General features: G+C 33.5%; 1 protein-coding gene and 1 pseudogene across 7 annotated transcripts in view; both read left to right on the top strand.

Annotated features, from left to right (window-relative positions):
• Positions 1-9693, top strand: part of NBEA (neurobeachin) — a 685632-nt gene that overhangs the window by 315718 nt on the left and 360221 nt on the right. The window lies entirely within an intron of this gene.
• On the top strand, positions 7666-7784 carry LOC114213076 (U4 spliceosomal RNA; annotated as a pseudogene).

Genomic DNA, 9693 nt, shown 5'->3' on the forward strand with positions numbered 1-9693 from the left:
GGAACAAAGCAAGACGCAAGCACTTGATGCAATAATCACAATTCCCAGTATCCAAATAAAATTACTAGACATAAGATGAAGCAGTGAAGTGTAGCACAAAACCAGAAGGAAAATCAGTTGATAAATATGACAGAGATGGTGAGTTTAAAAGACACAGTTTATCAGATGTCATTAAAATGTTTAGGTATTAAAGGAAAATAACACAATGTGGAGAGAAATGAACAATAGAAAAAAGAAAAAAGAAAAATTCATTTAATGGATTTAACAGTTTATTACACACTGATTAAGACAATTAACAGTGAACTATAAGATATAGAATAGTATCTTTCCAAACTGAAACAGAAAAAAAAAAAAGACTAAAAGGGGAATAGAATCACAGGAGTCTATGGATAAATCAAGCAGTTAAATATATTTGGAATTGGAGTGCAGGAAGACAGAGGCTAAGACCATATATTTATTTATTTATTTATATTTATATATGTATATGTGTATGCGTATATGTATATATATACATATATATATAAAACACGTGTGTAAGAAAAGCTTGTCTCAAAGGGTTGTATATTTTATATTCCCATTGTTTTTTGGACATTCTTAAAAAGACAAAACTGTAGTGATGGAAAATATATATATATATATGAAATAATAGCCAAATAATTCTAAAACTATAAATCCTAAGATCCAAGGAATTCAGCTAACTGCAAGCAGAATCAACACAAATAACAAAGTACGATGCAACATCATAATTAAAGTGTTCAAAACTAGCATTCAAGAGAAAATTTGAAAGAACAGTCATCAACATTAAGCAAGCCAACACCTCATTTAAAAGTCATTTGAACAGATACTTCACAGTAACACTATTAGGATGTCAAATAAACACATAAAAAGCTGGTCAATATCATTAGTAGGTAAATTAAGACCACAGTGACTCAGTACTACAAACATACAGAGAAGGGTTAAAATGCAAAATAATGATAATACCAAGTGCTGAGGAGAAAAATTTGGAACAACTGTCACTCTCATTCATGGCTTTGAGAGTATAAAATGGCAGCCACTGAGGAAGATGGTTTGAAGTTTCTTATTAAGTTAAACATTCACTTACCATATAACCTAGTAATCCCATTTCTTGATATTTTCCCTAGATAAATGAGAACTTATTTTCACACGAAAACCTGTATACAAATATTCTTAGCAGCTTTATTTAACCAAAGCTGAAAAACTCAAGGTCCAAACTATCTATAAACCTTACTACTTGGATGAATCCCAAAGACATTGTTGTGTGTAAGAAAAGCTTGTATTAAATGGTCATATATTTTATGTTCCCATTGTTTTTTTGGACATTCTTAAAAAGAAAAAGCTAGTAATGGGAAACAGACGAGCAGTGGCCAGGGGTTATGGGTAAGGGGAGAGGTTACTGCAAAGGAATAGTACAAGGGATTTCTTGGGATGGTGGAACTATTTTATGTCTGATTGTGGTGGCTATACATGAATTAATATATGTGTTAAATCTCATAGAAATTTGCATACAAAGTGAAAAAACTCAATTTTAATGCATGACAATTTAAATTTTAAATTAAATTTTTTATTATTGGGCAACCCTGTCGGAACCCCTCTCACTCTTGAGAGCTTTTTCTGTATCTTCACTTAATGAACTTCTATTGCTTTACTCAAAAAAAAAAAAAAAGATTTTATTTATTTGAGAGAGAGAGAGAGAGAAGGCAAGAGAGAGCAGGAACGGTGGGGAGGGGCAGAGAAGAGAGAGAAGCAGACTCCTTGCTGGGCAGGGAGCCCAATGCAGAGCTTGATCCCAGGACCCTAGGATCATGACCTGAGCCGAAGGCATACACTCAACCAACTGAAACACCCACGTGCCCCTTATATTAAAATTTTAAAGAACTGTCAGAGGAAAAACACATTACTTACAAAAATAAAAATTATTGCCAACATTTAGTCAAAAATTATGAAAACCAGGGACGCCTGGGTGGCTCAATTGGTTAAGCGACTGCCTTCGGCTCAGGTCATGATCCTGGAGTCCCGGGATCGAGTCCCGGGATCGAGTCCCGCGATCGAGTCCCGCATCGGGCTCCCTGCTCGGCAGGGAGTCTGCTTCTCCCTCTGACCCTCCCCCCTCTCATGTACTCTCTCTCTCTCTCATTCTCTCTCTCAAATAAATAAATAAAATCTTAAAAAAAAAATTATGAAAACCAGAAGAAAGATAATGGAACTTCATTAAAGTGCTGATAGAAAAGACTTCCAACCTAGAATTCTTTAATGAAAATAATCTTCAAAAATGAAGCGGAAAGAAAGACTTTTTCAGACAACAAAAGATAAAATTCATTGCCAGCACATCTGTGCTATAAGAATTGTCAAAAGAAATTTTGCAAGTAGAGTTAAGGATACCAGATGGAAACTTAGACACACACAAAGCAGAGTACAAGAAAAATGCGGAGAGATAAAAATTTTTTCTCATTTTTAATTGGTGCAGAAAAGGAATTTGTTAAAATTCAACACCCACTCATGATAAAATATCTGAGAAAAAAAGTCCCAGAGGGAACAAACTTAACCTAAAATTGATACCTACAAAAAAACCAACAACTGATGTTATATGTAATGTTATATGCAATAGTGAAAAACCAAATGAGATTAAGAAGGGAAAGATTTTGCCTTTCTAACTCAATTTAACCACTTTAATACAACAATTTACTGAAGTATCAAAATACTAGAGTAAGGCAAGAAGCAAACATAAAAGATATACAAATTGGAGGAAGTAGAACTATTTTTAAATGCAGGTGAAATTACCATATATGTAGAAAATCCTAAGGATTGAGAATGTAAAATGGTACAGGTTTGAAAAACAATTTGGTAAGGGGGCACCTGGGTGGCTCAGTTGTTGGGCGTCTGCCTTCGGCTCAGGTCATGACCCCGGGGTCCTGGGTTCGAGCCCCACATCGGGCTCCCTGCTCGGCAGGAAGCCTGCTTCTCCCTCTCCCCCTGCTTGTGTTCCCTTTCTCGCTATCTCTCTCTGTCAAATAAAATCTTTAAAAAATAATAATAATAACAAAGATTAAAAAAAAGAAAAACAATTTGGTAGTGTTTTATAGTTAAGTATTCAATTAAAATTTGACCCAGCAATTCCACAATAATTATTATTTAAGAGAAATGCAAACATATGTCCACATACTTACATAAAATTTTATAGCAACATTCATAATAACCGCAAACTGGAAACAACTACTATATATCATCCAAAAGTAATTAAATAAATGCTTGTATTATCCATATGATATAGACTACTACTCAAGAATAAAAAAAACCTGATACTCAGAAAAATCCACGAATTTCAGAAATATTGTGCAAGAGCAGCCTGGCTCAAACAAGTTCATATTGTGTGTTTTCATTTTTATGAAATACTGGAAAAGAACACATCTTTTTTATAGTATAGAATGCAGGAAAGTGGTTGCCTGGGGTTAAGGATGTAGAGAGGATTGAGAATAGTCACAAGGGAATTTGTGGGGGTGACAGGCAGGTACATTGTACTGGTGACCACATGGACATATAAATTTATCCTAACTCAGAAGTGTGCATTCAGAATGGTCACATTGTGTTTTATGTAAACTGTCCTGCAGTAAAGTTGAATTAAAATCATAAAACAACTTATTGAATATGGGGGATGCATATTTATTCTTAATACATGGAAATGGTAAATATTCTATAGAAGTCAAGAGAAAATCTAAAAACAGACTCCTTGGTTTCATAAGTCACCTTTGGGTACCTTGGAGACATTGCAGAAGAGTCATGGGAACAGATACAGTATTGTAGAATGCAAAAGTGTTTGGAAAAGAAGCTGAACATAGACCAGTCATTGGTAAAATGTAATGATGAGACAGAAGAGGAAAAATTGATAGAGGTCCATTTGGCTACATAGAATTTTATTCATAGTGGAGACAGAAGAGGAAAAAATCCTTTTGGAGGTGTAAAAATGAAGATGCTTGATAGGGGTAAGAGAAATTAATGCAGAAAGGACATCAAGAAGAGTTCAGACCAAATAGAGAAGTGCACTTTGGGAGGGAGCAGGGACACTTCTAAACTTAAAGGATAATTTCTGGATAGGAATAGACATGGGTTGAGGGAAAAGTAAATGAAATTTTCTGCATCTGTTGTTTACTCAATTTACCTTTTAAAGATGTTCTAATTTAGTTTTAGTGGATTCTGTGTTCAAAGGCATAGCTCTTTTTGAATTGGACCTAATATTAGCATCTTGTTCCAATTACTTTTTTCCTTACAAATAGGTAAAATTAAATTGTCCAAAAAATAACACTAATGTTTACTAAATGTAGATGTTAATAAAGATTTTTTCATGATAGATAACTTCTAACATGAAAATAATACCTTCTAAAAGTAGAAATCATACTCTTTCTTCTTAAATAAAACCTCTCAAACTGCATAGTTTAGTGTTTCAATATGGAAATTTTCTTTTAGCCAATAAAAATATTAACAGAAAAAAGACATGCTTTGTTAAGAATGATTTCTTACTAAAGTCCTTAAACCAGTATTATTTTTTCAATCACTAAAATTATTGACTTTTATACTCATTGACTAGCTGAGCTAGAACTATATTCCAACAATTTAAAATTAAGCATTGATGAGAAGTCAGAGAAAACTATATTTACGAAAGAGTTTACTTAAGAGAGATACTCAGAGGTAACACATCATCTCCTAGTCTCCCAGGAAGGAAATTCGAAGTAAAGTGTACAGGAATGCGTCTTCTTCACAGCAATAGAAAATAGGAATAACAACATACAAATCCAGAGTAGACCACGAGTGGTGATCTAAAAGTCACAGATGGCATAGCCGAACTGTTAAAAGAATAACTGAATGCAAAGAATTTACCATCAGTGGCAGATAGATTTATACCTTATTAAGAAATGGGTCATCTACTTTGATATGGTGATTGGAAAATATTTTTATTTCACAAAATAATAAAGTGTAGTACCTGTGTCATATATTACATGATAACATAATTTAGAAAGGGAACAAGTTTCTCTTTTGTTCTAATGAAGTTAAAATATTCATATAATTTTTCATTCAAATTACGACAGTTCCAATTGAGAAGGGGCCAATATTTGGAATTACACCCAGGAAACTGGTATGAGCTGGAAAACCAGGATATATAGATGCTTGACATACACTTAATAATCTGAAGACAAGGTCTATATACTCCATGAAACATACGACATTGAATAAAAGTCCGCTTTTTGAGGGTACACATGTAGTTTATATTGAGACAAAGAAGTATTTTTACATTGTGAAAAATTTGCCTTCATATTGATTTAGATACAATGTTTATATGTGTAATAAACTACATGAGATCTTCCAGAAACTAAGCTTGATGTCAATGTAGGCTTTTATTTTTTTTACCTTTTGAGATATTTATGCACATTAGATAAATATGTAAATAATTGGGAAAGAAAAACTAAATTGGAAAATTTAAAAGGGGAAGTATATTGCTGAGCAGTTCTATCATTTTATAGTGGTTATTTTTCCAGTATTTCAAACATTTTTATATTTTTATTAGGGACATATTATAGTCTAAAATATGAATAGTTTATAGTGTTAATCCTGAGTTTGTTTAGTAGCTGTTGGTTGTGTCCTTCACATTGCTGTAAGAAATATCCACATTTTTTATTGAATTCTGATTTTAGAGTATAAAATGTTATAGCCTTTAATTTTATAATATTAAGTTACATATTTAAAACAACTTGAGAATATTATATACTTTTTTCTTTTGTTTTACTAGATTCATGCAAAGCATGCACTCAACAAAGTAGAACCATCTATACCCTAGGTGGCAGAGATGGATGAGGTGATGGGACATACCTATATGTAAAATTCCAGTAGATTCCTACATAAGAAAAATTGACTATTGTTGTAAATTATGGTTCAGCAGCATCTGGCAATGGTGGTAGAAGGGCAGGGACAATTTATTTGCCACATATAAATATCTTTGTGTACCAGTTGGTAGAGTGATTGATGTGGAATAGAAACCGATTTATGGATTATTTATATAATCCTTTAATTTCAGTTAATTATAGAATCAGCAAATGAAGTTGATGTATTTCTAGTCATTGAAGAATAGGAGGGATTCAGAAAAGTATTTACATAATTGAATTCTTTTTTAATGACCATGAAATGCTTTCCATTTACCTGTACTTGCCTGGCTGTTCCTCTAAGAAGACTACCTGATATTCTTTGCTAAGTTAGGTTCCCTTGTTATAACCTTTAATAGCACAGTGTGCTTTTTCTCTAGAGTATGTATCAAAATTATAGTAAGTAACCTATATGTGCTTAATTACTTGGTAATGTCTCTATCACTTACCAGACCAGACTCCACCAGGTTTCCAGGACCTGCCAGCATACCCCCCAAAACACTTGTGGATGGATAGTGGATGGTAGAACAAATGAGATTGTTTTCTATACTCAAGTAGATTTCAGTAATTGGTCTTAATAATTGGAGAGAAGGGTATAATTTAACTTAAAACAAGCGAAAAGCAAAAATTCCTGGTTTACCTTATTGCAACATTGTCTGGAGGATTTTATGAGTGATAGTGACCAATTTTTTAATATTGCACAGGAAATAATATATTTCAATATAATGCTTGAAGTTTTATTTGTATTTTAAAAAACTGATATTTATCTTGATATTGCTTTATTTCCAACTATTTTCCTAAAACAAAAGTAAAATAATGGCACAGCATGCACAAAAACACATCATGGATGACATGTTGGTCAGGTTTAAACCTGATGGAGAAACCAGGGACAGAAAAGCACGTATTTATTTGTTCATGACTCCTTTTGAAAATTACAGCAAGGCAGGGAGGGGCATTGACTTTGCCAAATACACCTATTCTGCAGAAACAAACAAACAAACAACAAGATCCTAGTCATCCTTGGAAGAATTTTGAACAAGGAGGGACAAAATCAAATATGACTAGAAACAATTTATCGAACTTCTGAAGGCTAAAAGAACAAAAAGATTTTATTGAAAAAATCTTAAATAAAGGTCTAATGTGAACAAGGGAATATTTAAAAACGTTGAAAGACAGTTTCAACTCAAATAAAGAATATTAAGGTGAAGAGAAGCCACGGGCTTCACTTTCTCTACCCAATGCCTAATTTCATCATTGTGAATTTGAAATGTACTTATGAATACAATGCAACATAATTGGCCACTTCAGATCCAAAACTAATCCTTGCTAAAACAATTACCAGCCTTTACTGGGCCCATCATAAACCTGAAGCACTTAAGGGCTACAAGTTAAAGCCCTATGAACTCACAGGAACAGATTCTGTAAATGGTTTTAATCATTATGCTACCACCAAATACTGCCTGTCTGTTTTCCCACTTTTCATTCTTGTTTTCAAATCTGGAATGAAATAGAAATCTAATTCCTAAATAACTGACCAAAACCCACACTTTCCTGCATCATTTCCTTTCCACTACCATGCACCTACTTCCCCTTGTTCCCAGGTTAGCCCTGTAAGACATGAAGGATTTAGAACCATGGGTAGTCAAGCCTCAAAGAAGCATTAGTATCCTTTATCACAGGCGTCAGTGACTTTTTTCACTAAGGGGCCAAAAATAAATACTTTAATTTGCTGCTATACAGCTTTGCGCGGTGGCAGTATCGTAGCCAATGAGGTTTATCCGAGGCGCGATTATTGCTAATTGAAAACTAATTTGCTGCCATACAGTCTGTCATAAGTTCTCAATTTTGCCATTGTAGTGAGGAAGTTGCCACACATAATATGTAAAGGAATGAACTTAGCTATTAGTTAAAATTTTATTTATGAACAGTGAAATGTGAATATTACATAAATTTAATTGTCATGAAATATTTTTATTTCTTTTTTTCCCCCAAACATTTCAAAATGTAAAAGACCATTCTTAGCTTGTGGCCCATATAAAAACAGGAGGCAGTTCACCTCTAGTGATGTTCAGACCCTATTAATGGTATGGTGTAATCAGTAAAGGACCCCTGATGGTATGTTTTAATGGCATATAATGACATAGCATAGATCAGAGTATAGCACACAGTGAGAGGAAGTGTTGATTCGTGAAGCATTTCTTTCAGTTATATGTACTGAATCAAGAAGTAAAATGTATTGCTTTGGTTGTAATTTTTTAAAGCTTCAAAATAATCTACTGTTTACCAGCAAAAAGTTTTCATGTCAAGGAAGGGAAGTGTCTTACCTGAAGTTTACATAGCGATTTAGATTGTCCACTAAAACCACATTTTCAGATTTTCAGTCCAGAGCTGCTTTGACTTAATTAAAAACTAGATTCAGATGAAAGGATTCTGTAATACTAATAAAATTGGGTAAACATAAATATGAAAATATTTAGAAAGAAGTGTAAGAACTAACTGGTTTGTTACTAACATTCAGATAATAAGTAGTGTCCACCTACATTGTGTTTGAAACACCAGTACAATCAAAGAGAATACGTACAAGCACACTTTTTCCTGGTCTGTGATCTCTGCTGTCCACATTTATTGTTCCTTGTCTCTAGTTTCTGATAGTGAGGTCAGGCGCAGGGCATGTCACCCTTGACCATCAGTCTCCAGTCTGTCCTTCTCAGGTATCAAAACACAGTGTTCCACATTGCAGATGCCCCTTAATTAGCTGGAGTTGCTGCAATTCAGGTGGACTCTGGATCCCAAGAAAAATAAGCTCTTTCTACAGTAACTCTTTCCCCAGGAACCTCCTCATTTACCAAGTGAGCATCTTTGGTTTCCTGTAACTATTTCCTAGACCTCACCTCATATCATTCTAGTATTCTTCTAACTAAATTGACTACATTTCATTATGTTTCTCATAAATTGTAGAACTTCATAAATTTACTGTTTCTAGTTCCATTACTGCAAAGGACAGTAAGATGATTTCATCTTTAATGTTTCTAGTATACAGTAATGCAAACCAAGATTGTGTAAGTTTTGCCATACATGGTTAGATTTTGATCAATTTGATGTTATTTTTTTGGTTTCAGTTATTTTTAAGCCAGTAAGTATGTAGAGCTGTTGCCTCTCTGGATATTTTCTAGAAGACTAAGCTTTTCTCCTTGTGTCTCCTTCAGAGTTATTTTCCTGTATAGCTTCTTTGTTTTCACTGCTTTCTTTGTATATACACTGCCCCTCCATGCAATATCAATGCTTTTAATCTATTTTTGCTTGGTATCCGGCTAACAGAATTTACTAGATTGGATATAAAATAAAGTCTAATGTGTGTAATAGAATCCATGAAAGCTGCAATTTAGACTTGTGACCACTTTTAACAGCTAGAGGATGATTGTCTCCTTTTTCTCCTTCATCTGGAAGGAAATGCATAATTTACATGCTATTAGCCATGCCTAAAATGTGGTTCTCCCCCTACTCAATAGGGTTATTCTAATTACACTAAATCCAACCAAAGATAGTTTTCTGTGAGGATATTATTTTAACTTTGAAACTAATTACTTAAAAAGTCTATACAGGTAATTTCAAAAGCTGTACTTTGCAACCTTTAAACTAGAAAATATTCTTGCATTAAACATGTTTTCTATTTACATATTTGTTTTGATATAAAAAGACATCTTACGTCTAGATACACTGACAAGACTAGAGGAAGTTGTCCATGTCAAACAGATTCCATTTTACA

Source organism: Eumetopias jubatus, unplaced genomic scaffold (genome assembly GCF_037043125.1).
Source record: "Eumetopias jubatus isolate StellerSeaLion01/CBP00866 unplaced genomic scaffold, mEumJub1_p1.0 scaffold_3, whole genome shotgun sequence".
NCBI classification, from domain to species: Eukaryota; Metazoa; Chordata; class Mammalia; order Carnivora; family Otariidae; genus Eumetopias; species Eumetopias jubatus.